This window comes from Pelobates fuscus, chromosome 1 (genome assembly GCF_036172605.1).
Source record: "Pelobates fuscus isolate aPelFus1 chromosome 1, aPelFus1.pri, whole genome shotgun sequence".
NCBI classification, from domain to species: domain Eukaryota; kingdom Metazoa; phylum Chordata; class Amphibia; order Anura; family Pelobatidae; genus Pelobates; species Pelobates fuscus.
Genome location: NC_086317.1, coordinates 416,510,851 through 416,525,428, shown reverse-complemented (window position 1 = coordinate 416,525,428; position 14,578 = coordinate 416,510,851). Strand labels below are relative to the sequence as shown.

The following is a 14,578-nucleotide window of genomic DNA, read 5'->3' as shown; positions in this document are numbered from 1 at the left end:
GTGTGTGTGTGTGTGTGTGTGTGTAGGGGCTGTAGAGAGTGAGTGTGTGTGTGTGTACAGGGGATCTTGTGTGTATACGAGACGCAAAGTGTGTATACAGGATATACTGTGTGTGTCAAGAATGTTGTGTGTGTGTAGGTGGTGCAGTGTGTGTCTATAGGGGTTCCAGTGATTGTGAGGGGTGTGTGAATGTGTTGGGCCTGTATTGTGTGTGTGTGGGGAGGGGGGGGAGGGATGAGAGGGGAGTAATTTAATAAATATATTTATTTATTTATTGTTTACATTTTATTTTAAATAATTACAAAATTAGGAATGTTTTATTTCCCTCCTCCCTTTTTCTTACCTTCTGCCAGGGGGGAAGGAGGGGTGGGGGTATTGAAAGCCTTTGTGGCTACTGTAGACCTGCCCCTTCACTATATGCAGGCCAAAAACTCTTATCTTGCGAGCTCTGGCACAGTTCTGTGTTGAAACGTTGCCATGGTAACCTGTGGCACCGCTCCGAGCGGTGGAACTTGCTAGAGGAATACTCTGCTCCCGCATGAAGTGCAGATAAGAGCCTCCCTGGTCCTTCCTCCCTTATTCTGCTGACTGATGCCAGACCAGCATGGGCTGGCAGGGGAGATCCTTTGATCTCCCCTGTCAGTCTTGGCCCATGGCTATTGCGGCCCACAAGGCATTTGCTATGTACATCCCTCTTAAGGTTTCCTTACCTTCTACACAAATGTTAGTCTCATTTTAGTGGTTTTCCTCTAAATACAAACAAAAAAAAAAAACAGATCCAGGCACAAAATGAGATTAAACACATATTTATTTTTTATTTTTTTCATTTGCTATGAATGCCAACACAGAAATAGCACTACGGTTTGGAAACAAACAGCCATAAACTGACATTACCCGTGCATTGACTGGAAATGCAGCACTTGTAGTGCAGCCAAGGGAAACAGGATTTTGGGCACATGACTCAACTTGTAGAAAAACCAACAAGAAAGGAAGCCTTACTGAACCTGGTAAAACAAACTAGTTAGAAAAGTGTCCAGGAAAACTGTTGCCATTTCAATGACACATGGCAACAGTTGAGCAATGGTTAGGTAATAATGTAATGGTGTTATATTGATAAGAGTGCAGCATTGTTCCAGGATCATTCATAATGACACTGTTTGTTTATTTGATTGTTTTTAGTAGGGTTAAGGGGTACCTCTGTTGAAGGGTTTTCCACGTTTGTTTAGAATAACAAATTACAATTTACAGAAACATTGTTTTCTTTAGCAGTTTACGGGATAAGCCTCTGCACTTCTGTGCTCCAAGGATGCTGCTATAACCCACACAGTAAGGATGCAGCATTCTTATTAATTAAAAAAGAATAATAATTATAATAATAATAATATTTAAATTAGAAAAGAACAGAAAAGGTCAATCGAAATAAGGTCAAGGTGAATGGGGTTTTCCAAATAAGTGGATCTTTTGACACCCACAGGCTGTGAAGAATGAGCGTAGAGGTCGACATAGAGCTAACAAAGAATAAGTTAGGTGAAACCAGTTATATTGGATAATTTCTCATATTTTGAATTGTTTTTAGCAATGCTAATTTTGCCAAAGAATTAATAGTCTCTCGTGAAGACTGCATAATCTCACATTAAGTAAATGTGTATGTGTCTGTCAATATGTGTTGTCTGTCAGTGAGTGTGTGTCTGTCAGTGAGTGTGTGTGTCTGTCAGTCTGTGTGTATGTGTCTGTCAGTGAGTGTGTGTCTGTCAGTGAGTGTGTGTGTCTGTCAGTCTGTGTGTATGTGTCTGTCAGTGAGTGTGTGTTGGTCAGTGTTGCGATAGCCGCGGCTGGACAGTGGAGGACCTGGAGGTGAACAGAGGTACGCAACGCCACGTCACATTCTGATGTGACATCAAGGTGCTCCCCCTTCACAGGGTTTCAAGGAGTAGCGGGAGGATTAGCTTTGGCACAGGGTGCGGACGGCACCACTGGGGGTATGCAAAAGGCTAGACTCCGGAGTTGCATACAAGCAACAGGAATGTGAGTGGAGTCTGCTTGTTGGCTAATATTGCTTTGTTTTTATTAACAGTGGCAGTTTCTATGAAAATTTAAGTTTTGGCTTTTTTTTGCGGCGCACATAAACTTAAACCTTGTTTATTTGGCCCGTGCTAGCCTTTGAGTTTGACATGCTTGGTTTAGAGCAGGCTTCCCCAAACTCTGGCCCTCCAGATGTTGCTGAACTACAACTCCCATGACGCTCCGCCTATCTATTTCATTCATAGAATCATGGGAGTTGTAGTTCAGCAACATCTGGAGGGCCGGAGTTTGGGGAAGCCTGGTTTAGAGTGATCAGCTGATTCTTAGTCTTTGCACTGCATGGCTTAGCTAAGGAGAGCTAACAGAGGCTGCTAGAAGGAGCTTCTGGCTCTCCTGAAGGTTGCAGAGAACCTGATCACTCTGAGGCAGTGAGATACGCCCTACACTGCCAGGCTAAACTCAGAGCTGAGCGATTTTGGTAACATTGGAGGCAGGGACTGGCCCCTGGCAAACTCCAGGTAAAAAGATAAACCATTGTAAAACACTACTAACTACATGGAGAGTGGTGGAACTTGCTTCCATGGTTTGATTACATTACTCAGAGTGACAGATAAACCTGTGGCAGTGCTTTTTAACATGCTAAAACATTTACTAAACCAGTGGTTCTCAAACAAGTCCTCAAGGTACCCTAACCAGTCAAGGATTTAGGGATTACCGAGTTGTTTCTAAGGTGTTTGTAGAAAAAGAAAAATCACCTTAGAGACAACTGAGGAATCCCTAAATCCTGGACTGGTAGGAGAGCCTTGAGGACTGGTATGGGAATCACTGCACTAAACAATTAAATCTTAGACAAGGGAGTTGCTCATTTCTGACCAAAACAGCTGCGTTGGGATATTAGATGACTTGGTGATTTTTCCAACATGATAATATTATCCTAAAAATTGGCAGTTGTCTTTAAAATTTACAACACACTTACAAATAGTGTTTCTCTTTAGAAAGTTAGATCAACTGGCATTGAGCCTGGGATCGTGTGAGATCATATTTTTTTTTTATTGAGATATCAAAAATACTACAATCCAATAAAAGCAGGTATACATCTGACCAATATATATAGCAAACATTGCTGTATACAGCTTAACAATGCCTCCTTTTTATTATATAAACAAGAAATGTTTTCAGGAGCAAGAGTAAGAACAATCAAACACATAATGCTATAATTACCTTGCTATCTGAGAGTGAGTTAGGCATAGAGTAGTTTATTGGAAGTGTTTCAGCTCAACTATTAAGAGGTTAGGTAGAGTAAAAGCCAAAAACTGGGAGGTGGATTGCAAAACTTACAAGAACATAATAATTCACCTAGCTCCTAGGAGGTCCCTATGTTGGTCAATTTGTTAGGAAATGCCTATATTATTAATAATAAGACCTAGACATAAAAGCCTAAACGTGAATTAATAAAGCAATAATAAAAAGGATGAAAACAAAATGAAAAAGAACCAGTTGGGGGTCGGGGCCTGACCCGCATGGCAGCCAGACATGCTGAATGTGAGCTCCTCACAAAAAGCCTGCAAAATCAACTTTTAAAGTGGGATTACCTTTCCAAATAACTCCTAAACACTTTCAACCCTGTTCCTGTATGCAATGGAGATTTGATGTGCCTGTTTGGAGCCACACTTCCAGATATATATGGCTCGAAATTTTCCCGCAGCCTACAAGCGTGAATTGCCAAAGCGTGAATTGCCTTCCCCGCTTGTCCCCCCCCCCCCCCACTCTGGACCGGTTGGGGTTATCCCTGTTCCCACCAAGGGTGCAACCACTGTGGACTCTGAATTGCTGCAACTTGTGCCGACTAATTCTGCAAAACCTTGTGGCGCAGTTAAAATGGCCACCACAATGACTAATCTCCCCACGGGCGACTGGGTAGCCAGATTCCAAGCAACGTTTGATGCCGTTTGTGCAGCTTTCTGGAGCCGACTGGAGTCCTGTTGGGAAGCACAGTTACTCACCTTACCTTTGGCAGAGAAGGCCCCTGCCAGCGTCCCAGCGCACCGCTACCTTTCTGGGATGAGAGCCATGATGGACACAACACCCACCAGCCGTCCACGCACTGAGGGAACTACCTGCACAATGGAGAATCCTTGGGAAGCCAACCCTACCAGAAGAGCTGGAGGGTCCAGTGGCTACCAGGCATCGGCTCGTCAGTCGGCCTGGGCATGGGAAGCAGAGGGGCTGGAACGCTACTTAGATCTCCGTGGTCTGACAGGTCTCTTAAATCCGAGAGGATACTGGATCAGTGACACCGGGCGCCTCGTAGAGAACTGCAGTACCGGTTCCCAGTTGAAGCATGCTTGTGGCATTGAATGAATGGTTGATGTATTTACCATTGAGCATGTTCCTGGCAGTGGTTCTATGCTAGAGTGTTGGTTTTCATTTACCGTTTGCTATCAGATACGTACCTTTTTGTTATCACTTGGCTAACACAGCATATTTTTGTAGTCTCACAGTGGCCTGCCGTTTAACACTGGCAGATATTTTAGATGTCTACCTGGTGGATTCCCTCATGTTGGCGTAGCTGAGATGTCATAGTTTCTGTTTCTCCTTTCTTATATACCGTTAACGAGCTGTGATAACACACCTGACAGTGCAGTATAGCTTGACGCTTATGTACTAATACATTGTGACTGTAATGTGCAGTATAACATCCCTTTACCATTTTCTATAATTGTTCAGTATTCTAGCCTAAATTTTATGTTTCCTTAAAAAAAAAATGTGTGCTGTCATTTTAATGCCATGCTTATGTCTTGATGTTGATCTTATCTGTTGATCTTATTGTGCTTGCTCCTGCCAGTTGTGGCAGCGCAAGCATTTTATGTTATATTATGCACAACAACAAAAAATAAGAAAAAAAAAGAACCAGTTGCTTAATATTGATGGATGACAACATGTCAGCGTGAGTTCCAGTTCCAAAACCCGGTTCAGCCTACACCCTCCAGGGGCATAACATAGTCCCGCTTTGGTAGAGCAGCCTGTAGGTATAATAACTCAAATAAAGGCAGGTGTGGCATCCAAGCACTCTTTGTATAATGATTTAAAACAGCATCATGATTACTATTACTCCTCTTAAAATTACACTATTGGATAAAAATTGTTATATCATCTATAACTTGTGTTAAAGGGACACTCCAGGTACCAATACAACTTTAATACATTTAATAGATTTTGGCCTCATTAATATGCTGAATTTTATTGTATGCTCAAATCTTTATAGTTTTTGCACAACATAAAAATGTTTTGCAGAATTCTGAACTATAAGCCTGCCCCCTAGCCACACATCCCCATGCCAAGAAGACTTCCTTATCAAAGGTATGCACGCTGTCTCAGCCACAACAGCAGTGAATGAGAGTCTTTTAACCACTTAAGGACACATGACGGATATATTCCGTCATGATTCCTTTGTATTCCAGAAGTTGTGTCCTTAAGGGGTTAATTCACAACCTGGCCGCAGACAGTCAGACGAACTACAAACACGTAGTGATATACTTACTATGTCTTTCTGGATGCCCTTTCCTTCTAATGCAGGTTGTTTTGTATTTCACATCATTCAGTACTGTCAGTGGTTAAGCTGTGTGCAGACATTTGACAAGGAAGTATTTTTCTGGTGTCAGGGGGTGTGGCTAAAGAGGCAGGCTTACAGTGCAGCATTCTTGAAAGCATTTATTTATAAAGATTTAAGCATGCAAAAAATACAGCAGCATCTTAATAAAGGCAAAGCAAAAATCAAATGCATTAAAGCAGTTTTGGTGCCTGGAGTGTGCCTGTAACCATTTTCATGTCACCCTCCATTTTTTTAAATATATTACGAAGAGTTAGCAATTGACATCACAGTTCAATTCAGTCAAGGCAAGATCGAAGCATTCCGTTTTGGAATGGAGGACAATACAGCAGAATGGATTCCTGCATCTGGTTCTATTTCAAAACCTCAAAAATATGTGTGCTTGTTTTTAAAATATAGAGACTAAGTACACATAATATTAAAAATCCTGGGGAATGACAGTTCCCCTTTAAATTTACCTGCTCTGTGTGAACTAGCCGTACAGGACTAAAACATGTACATTTTCCGTGACAGACTTTGTGAGAAATTTACTAACAGGAAAATTCTTTAGAAAAATATTACAGCAGCACCCACTTCCCAGGCCAGGGAGAGCTTCGTTGTTTCCTAACAAAATCACGTGGTATGAGATTATCACATTTCCTTTCCCAGATTGCGTGCAATAGCAACAAGGAGAATGTGTGATAGCAGGAAGCCAGGAAGACACTCAGCCAAACTGAGGAAGGTTGGGTGCTTTTGCTGACTCTTTCCTATTTTTTATTTTTTTTTACACAAACAGTTTTTTTAAGGTGATGTCACCTACAATGCATGAGAATAACATAGTGTGATTCAGACCTTTGCTGGAAGTCACATGAATGGAAGTAAGTTTGAGAGCAAAAACACACAAAAACATACATTGTATTAAGCATTTCTATGGTGTTACAGGAAAAAAGGGAGCAGGTTTAGCGATAATTAATCACAATGAAGGCAGCAAACCAAAAGAAGGGGATCCCTTTAAATCCTTCAGGAGGTCAACAAGAACAACAAAGAAAAACGGAATCTCCGATTTGAAAAAGCCTCTCTTGTGAAGAAACACGTTATAGAAAGTATTACTTTGTATTTTATTTGAATAAAGGATTTTTTGGTCACTGTGCTTGCGTAATTTTATTCTTTAAAATATACTTACCTCCTGGCTGACTTGTTTCCTGTCTACTCCAAAGAATGGGTGGGGATCATACCACCGGCGCCTTATTCGTAGGGCAGTTTGCCTGCTCCACCTTTGTGACTATTTACTATTTTTAATATTTTACAGATTTTATCACAAAAGAGAGCACTATTTTCTGCTTTCTACATTTTTTTGTTAGGTCCCACAACACCATCTTTTACGGACGCTCACCAACACATCCTGTAAGTGGATATTATACCACTATACACTATCAAAACTGGAGCTGGTCATAGCTCCACCAAATGTGAGTAAACAACCGTTGTTTTATTACCTATTACTCGTTTAAGTTGACATATTGCACTAATTGATTTCTCGTTTTCTTGTCTCGCATATATGTATGGATTATACTAAGAAATCTTCTACCCATCATATTCACTGATACAAGGACCTACTGCCTTCCCAAGAATTCCTATTGCACTGCAAAATTTATTTTAAAGGGGTACTCATAATAATTTATAGACTATTTTGGACTAATTTTAAGACTGCACTTTATTGTCATTCCTGTACTTTTGTGGCGCAGCCATTTTTTGTTGTTGTTCATATATATGGTGTTGATGGCAAACCTTACCGCAGAAGGTGTTTGTCAACTATTTTTCCCAAGTGCTGAGCCAGCTTTAAGAACTACTTCAGGAATGGCGCTCTGATACTCATACCAAATTGTCACAGTAAATCATTAGAAATTTAGTTCACAACAATCTGCATTACAATTTCACAATTACATTAAATCTACACCCTCCCCTTTTCCCCTCCCCCCACTCCCCACTTGTCTAATGGAAAGCCTAAATTTGGTAACCCTGTTCCACTTTTCCTCTTGTTTTTCTCTGGTTTCCTGCTTATGGGAGAATGTCCCCAAAAAAGGTAATTGCTTGCAAGGTCCACTTTTCTGGTATGCCATTAATTATCCACACCCATAACCAGATTAGGCATACTACAGGTCATCTAGGGCCAAGGGCTAGGAAAATATTTGGTCAAGCTTGGCACCATTCACCAGTCCTATAATAAGAGTGATCTTAATCCTTCTCAAGCCACATCCAACTAGGCACAAAATGTAAATAAGGACATGCACACAGAAAAAGTATACATTTTTATTTGAGCATTCCCATATTTAGTAAATTGCTTAAATTAGACTCCTGATGACCAGGATGAACATTGTGGTCACATTCCCTTACACCATGCAGGCCTTGGTGGAATGAACAGATAAATCAATTAATTCCTAGGAGAGGCCCTGCCGAAAGATGTTCCCCTTTCCATCATCCATGCACTATTGCACTACTAGATTTCTCGTTATCAGAGGAGGGCCCCCCCAATCAGCTTCACACCATTCTTCTGTGTATTAAAATAACAGGTGGTGCATTTGGGATTTTTGTTGCAGAGTACTGCAGGAGTGAGATAGTGGGCAAGAATTGTTCAGGGCTTTGCTAGCCCAGCACTGTGTAAGTTTGTGCAGGGTTACCCCCGATCTCAATGATTTCAGGTCTGAAGTGGTTAGCTGGAATATTTCCAAAGGAAACTGAATTATCTGGGGGCTGACCAGGCTCCCACATTATAATGAGAATGTATCATGCTGTTGTAGGTGTTTGCAAGTAACTGCAAGAGTCATTCACAACACACAAATGTTATTGGTGGAATGGAATCTACATCTATAGCCATGCACAGATCTCTGCATGTATAGTATCACTATGTAAGAATACAGTTTGTGTGTAGTGTGTGAATTCAATGGGATTCGTGCACCCCCGCTAATCTAAATTTGTCCCGCCCCTTCTGCCAAAGCCACACTTCTTCCTTTGATTGACAAACACAAAGTTACACACCACTCAGTGACAGTCACACACTCTCATATACACATACACTGACCAACACATAATCAGAAAGACACACACAAACAGTCACATGCACTCACTGACAGACACATGTATTTTGTACTGACAGACACATACACACACACACACACACTAAAATACACACTCACTCACAGACATATACTGGCAGAAACACACACACACACTAGCAAACACACTCACTCACAGACATACACTGACAGACAGGCAAACACACTAACAGACACACTCACTCAGAGATACACACACACACACACACATTCATTAACAGATAGACACACACTCACAGACATAAACTGACAGAAATGCACACACACACTAACAGACACACTCACTCACAGACATACACTGACAGACAGGCACAAACACACACACTAATAGACACACTCACTCAAATATATATACACACACACATTCACTAACAGACACACACACACTCACAGACATACACTGAAAGACAAAAGCACTCACCGACAGACACACACACACTCACTCACAGACATACACTGACAGACACACACACAAAAACACATTAACAAACACACTCACTCACAGACATACACTGACAGTCACACACACACACACTAACAGACACTCACTCACAGATATACACATACATATTTACTGACAGATACACACACTCACAGACATACGCTGACAGACACATGCACTCACTGAGAGACATACACTCACAGACAGACACACACTCATGGCCATCCACTGACAGACACACACACACTCACTGACAGACACACACACACTAACAGACACACACACATTCACTGACAGATACGGACACACTCACACATATAAGATATAACTGGTATGTGAGCGCTCCAATTAATTATGCAGATCTACATAACAATCAAGATAAAAATATCAATAAACTTAAAAATGACCAATCTCGCCGAGATCACCACAATGACCACCATAAACCACAATTGAATGTACTGGGTGAGTCTTATCTGAATCAGAATACTCTACACATATATATAAGAGTATAACAAAATATCATTTATTGTATAATAAACCAATCATAAAAAATGAAACAACATCTCAAAACGTCCAGTATCAGATGTAATCATGATGAATAGTAAGGGGCCCCTTATTCATATTCTTGTCGACAAAGGACTGATGTAAAAAATCAGAGATGTGCACATTAGCATAAAAACTATATGTGAACTCAAAAAAGTTCAAGCAGTAGGCTCCAGTCCAGTCCGTGAAAAAATATATAAGTGGATAAACGGATAGTGCCCAGGCGACCAAGCCGTCTTACGGAGAGGGAGCTCAAACACCAGCCAAACACCCTGGTCAAGACTAAGAGGGAAGCGATAGGGATGGCCCCAAAGGTAAAAAATCACATCCAGATATGGAAAACTATGGGGATATCACTTCAGCAACTTACCCTATCCGTCCGACCATCGGGTGAGAAACTGGGAGCACATAAACTCCAAACCGTGAGGGCTGCAGGAAAAAAGGCCGTTCTCGCCAGGTCGCTTGCCGAAAATCAATGGCGGGTCGTAAAGGACGAATCGGCTGGGAAGTTCAAATCCGTCGGCGGTGTGGTGAGGTAGCAGACAGCACGTCTACGCGTTTCGTCCTAGCTGGAGGACTTTTTCAAGACAAAGTCTCAAGTCTTTCAGTCTTGAAAAAGTCCTCCAGCTAGGACGAAACGCGTAGACGTGCTGTCTGCTACCTCACCACACCGCCGACGGATTTGAACTTCCCAGCCGATTCGTCCTTTACGACCCGCCATTGATTTTCGGCAAGCGACCTGGCGAGAACGGCCTTTTTTCCTGCAGCCCTCACGGTTTGGAGTTTATGTGCTCCCAGTTTCTCACCCGATGGTCGGACGGATAGGGTAAGTTGCTGAAGTGATATCCCCATAGTTTTCCATATCTGGATGTGATTTTTTACCTTTGGGGCCATCCCTATCGCTTCCCTCTTAGTCTTGACCAGGGTGTTTGGCTGGTGTTTGAGCTCCCTCTCCGTAAGACGGCTTGGTCGCCTGGGCACTATCCGTTTATCCACTTATATATTTTTTCACGGACTGGACTGGAGCCTACTGCTTGAACTTTTTTGAGTTCACATATAGTTTTTATGCTAATGTGCACATCTCTGATTTTTTACATCAGTCCTTTGTCGACAAGAATATGAATAAGGGGCCCCTTACTATTCATCATGATTACATCTGATACTGGACGTTTTGAGATGTTGTTTCATTTTTTATGATTGGTTTATTATACAATAAATGATATTTTGTTATACTCTTATATATATGTGTAGAGTATTCTGATTCAGATAAGACTCACCCAGTACATTCAATTGTGGTTTATGGTGGTCATTGTGGTGATCTCGGCGAGATTGGTCATTTTTAAGTTTATTGATATTTTTATCTTGATTGTTATGTAGATCTGCATAATTAATTGGAGCGCTCACATACCAGTTATATCTTTTCGGTTTCATTTAATAAGTCGCTCCCTTGTATGTGACGCAGCCCTACTGTTATTTCATCCCATTGGGTATATTTATTTCTCACTGTCAGTCCATATTACATTCACACTCACACATATTACTTAACACACTCATATATTGTTATTTATTTATTTTTATTTTTATTAAAATCCACCCAGCCTCCCTACCTTTAGGAGAGCTGGAGTGAATTATTTACCTGGGGTCCGGTGGGGCTGATGTCCCTGGGGTCCAGTGTAGAGCCTGGGCTGATTAAGCGGCCGGTCGATGGAGTGAACTAAAAGTTGTCCCTTTAGTACCTCTAGCTATCTATCCTGCCCTGAAGAGTTTAGGTTATTTTGTCCCTCTCATTTTGACACTGAAACGTAGCCCACTGGAAGTAAGTAATTTATATGTAGTGATTAATGTGAGGCAACTGTAAATAATACAGTTATCCTGTTATTTTGTCTTTGCAAATTCTAATTGTTTCAGCTATTAAATAACACGTTTACTTGAAATTGTCTAAAACTACCTCTAGGGGGGAGCACATCCAAATCTATAATTACTGGCTATTGGGGTGGGGGCGGGAGGCAGCATTTGCAGAAGGTAAATCTGTAAGATACAATACTCATTTTCTTAAATTAGTTATATGCTTGTTGATTTAAATTCAAGGGTTAATAGAAATATATTGAAACACTATATTCTTTGCCGTTCCGGGAGTTTCAATGTAGCAATATAAAGGAATACGGATACAAAATACAGATTAAGGAATAACGCACACAAAAATTTCAGTTTTACATTTTACAAGGCTCAAAAACAGAGTGGAAGAAGTCAAACACTTTTTGGCAATCTCACTTAAAAAATCTTACATTTTTTATCTGGTCTATGCCATTACGGAAGGATCATTAGCACGCCATACTGACCCACCTGCAGTGACAGCGAGAGGTCAAACTGAATTATCTCTCATACAAAGGGATCTGCTTAGAATTTTAGTCTAGGACTGTCCTTGTTATTGGGATCAGTATAATATACTAGCGGTAGAGCAAGTACACGTAGGGCAACCGATTAAAGGGAATCTATAGTCTAGGAATTCAAAATTGTATTCCTAGCACTATAGCACCATATCGTGCCCCCTTTGCTTGTTCCCTCCCCCCCGCCCCCCTCCGCAGTGCAGAAAGGACTAAAAATCCTTCTGTCTCTTACCTGAATTCAGTGTTTATGTGCCTCAGCACTGGGCTCCTCCTCCCCTAATGTCAGCCAAATGTGCTTTAACCACCGAGCGCAGAATTCACATTAGGACAAATCCATAGGAAAGCATTTAATCAAAAGTCGCCTAAACACCTAGAAGTGCCTTTAGTTCCTGTCTGGTAGATAGCCACTAGAGGTGAACCCTGCAGTGTAATTATTGCAGTTTATCAATAACTGCGATAATTATCATTGCCCTGCAGGGGCACTGCATCCAGAGCACTTTAATGAACTAACGTGGTCTGGGTGCCTATAGTGTCCCTTTAAATATTAGCCTGTTTTCGGTCTGTGTCTCGTACATGGTGTTTTAGTCTCTACATATTCTTAGGGAACATGAAATGAAACACGTTTTACAAAACATAAAACATCTCACCATCACTGTGCAACAACCGTTTGCAGCGCAAGGCTCAGCCACCTGTACATTGTGAATCTGAAAAATACAATTAGTTAAGAATTGCAATTATTATTTATTTTTTTTAATCAATAGAAAAAGGTCTTATAATACATGCGTGGTACCGATATTACTTAAATTATTTTGCACAGGATGGATGCAACAATCAAGAGTAGTTGCATGGCCCCCATTCTGCCTGAAAATCCAAAACATATATGACACACGTAATAAAGTAGTATGTCCAGCAAGTTATTGTTTATTTAAATTGATAAGCAAGTCCTCCACCATAAAAACGAGGATAGCACTGGGATATAGCAAGGTAAACTGGCATTATTACATCATACCTTGCTCACTTAAATACAAACAGGGCAGTAGGTGTAGTCCTTTTTGATCAGAGAAGCTGCTGCTATTAACAGGTCAGGTGACACCGGTGGAATAGCAAACAAGATGGCTATTCTTCCAAAAGCAGTGGTTATAGACAATGGTTCTGGATTAATTAAATTTGGATGTTCAGGATACAAAAACACACAATTTGTGTGCTCAAACACAGCGGGCAAGCTAAAATACAAACATGAAGCTGGACAAATGGGTTTCTATGTTTGATAAGAAGCAGAGGTAAGAAGGGCTATCCTCTCATTAAACTACTCTGTGGAGCATGGTGTGGTGACTTCATGGGATGAAATGGAGCACCTCTGGAAAAATGGATACAGATACATTTGTGTGAGAGACCAGTGCTTGTTTCTGAGGCACCTCTCAATCCACGTACCAACATTGAATAGATGATGACTGTTTCATTTGAGGGATTTGGTGTTCCTGCAACACATGTTTCAATCCAAGCAATTTTAGCTCTGTACTCCTCAGGAAAAGCAACTGGTCGTGTAGTGGACATAGGTGATGGTGTGGCGCACCTAGTCCCTATCTTTGAACGATACACTCTTTAACATGCTGTGTTAAGGTTTGACCTAGCATGAAGACTATCTGATGAGAACACTAAATACAAGTTGTCTTACCTTTGTTAGTACATCAAAAAGAGAAATTGTCAAAGATATGAAAGAAAGGCTTTGTTATGTTGCTGATGATATAGAATTGGAGAGATTGAAATCAACAGAAGAATTGAAAGAATAATACCATTCGTTGGAAGGATAGTCATCATCCACAAAGAGAGTTCTAAATGTCCAGAAACATTATTTCATCCTGCAAGAATTAGTATGGAGACACCAGGCATTGATAAAATGTGTTTTAATAGCATAATGAAGTGTGACAGTGATCTTCGAAGCTCCATGTACAGCAATGTGTTAATGTCTGAAGGGTCCAGGATGTTTCCTGGAATTGGTGAGTGAATGACCAAGGAACTAGCCAGATTCATCCCACCAGAATGCCCACTAAATATTGTTACTTCACCTGAACAATATTGTCTTCTCTGTTCGGCAAATATGAATAAAACCGTTGTAGCTGTATGCAAACCTTGTCCTTTTCATTTGAAGTTTTCTTTTGTTTTGGGTCAGATGACTTTTTAGAGCAGAATCGGTGATGTCATTTTAATTAAAAAGACAAATGATGTTTATGATGTCATAAAAATCTAAATTAACCCCTTAAGGACACAGCTTCAGAAACTTGTCTTATGCTTAAGGACAAAGGCCATTTTTGCATTTTTTGCTGTTTGTATTCAAACGCAATTTGCATCTCTGTCATTTATATACACATGTTATACATTGTTTTTTAGAGGGCAAACAGGGCTTTAATTTGATGTCACATATGCATAGATACATTCTCATTAATTATATAAAAATGCCGTAAAATTTGGAAAAAAAAATGTTTTT

At 40.7% G+C, this 14,578-nt stretch overlaps 1 pseudogene; it reads left to right on the top strand.

Annotated features, from left to right (window-relative positions):
- The first annotated feature begins 3,900 nt into the window (after positions 1-3,900).
- Positions 3,901-14,098, top strand: LOC134578614 (actin-like; annotated as a pseudogene).
- The last annotated feature ends 480 nt before the right edge of the window (positions 14,099-14,578 follow it).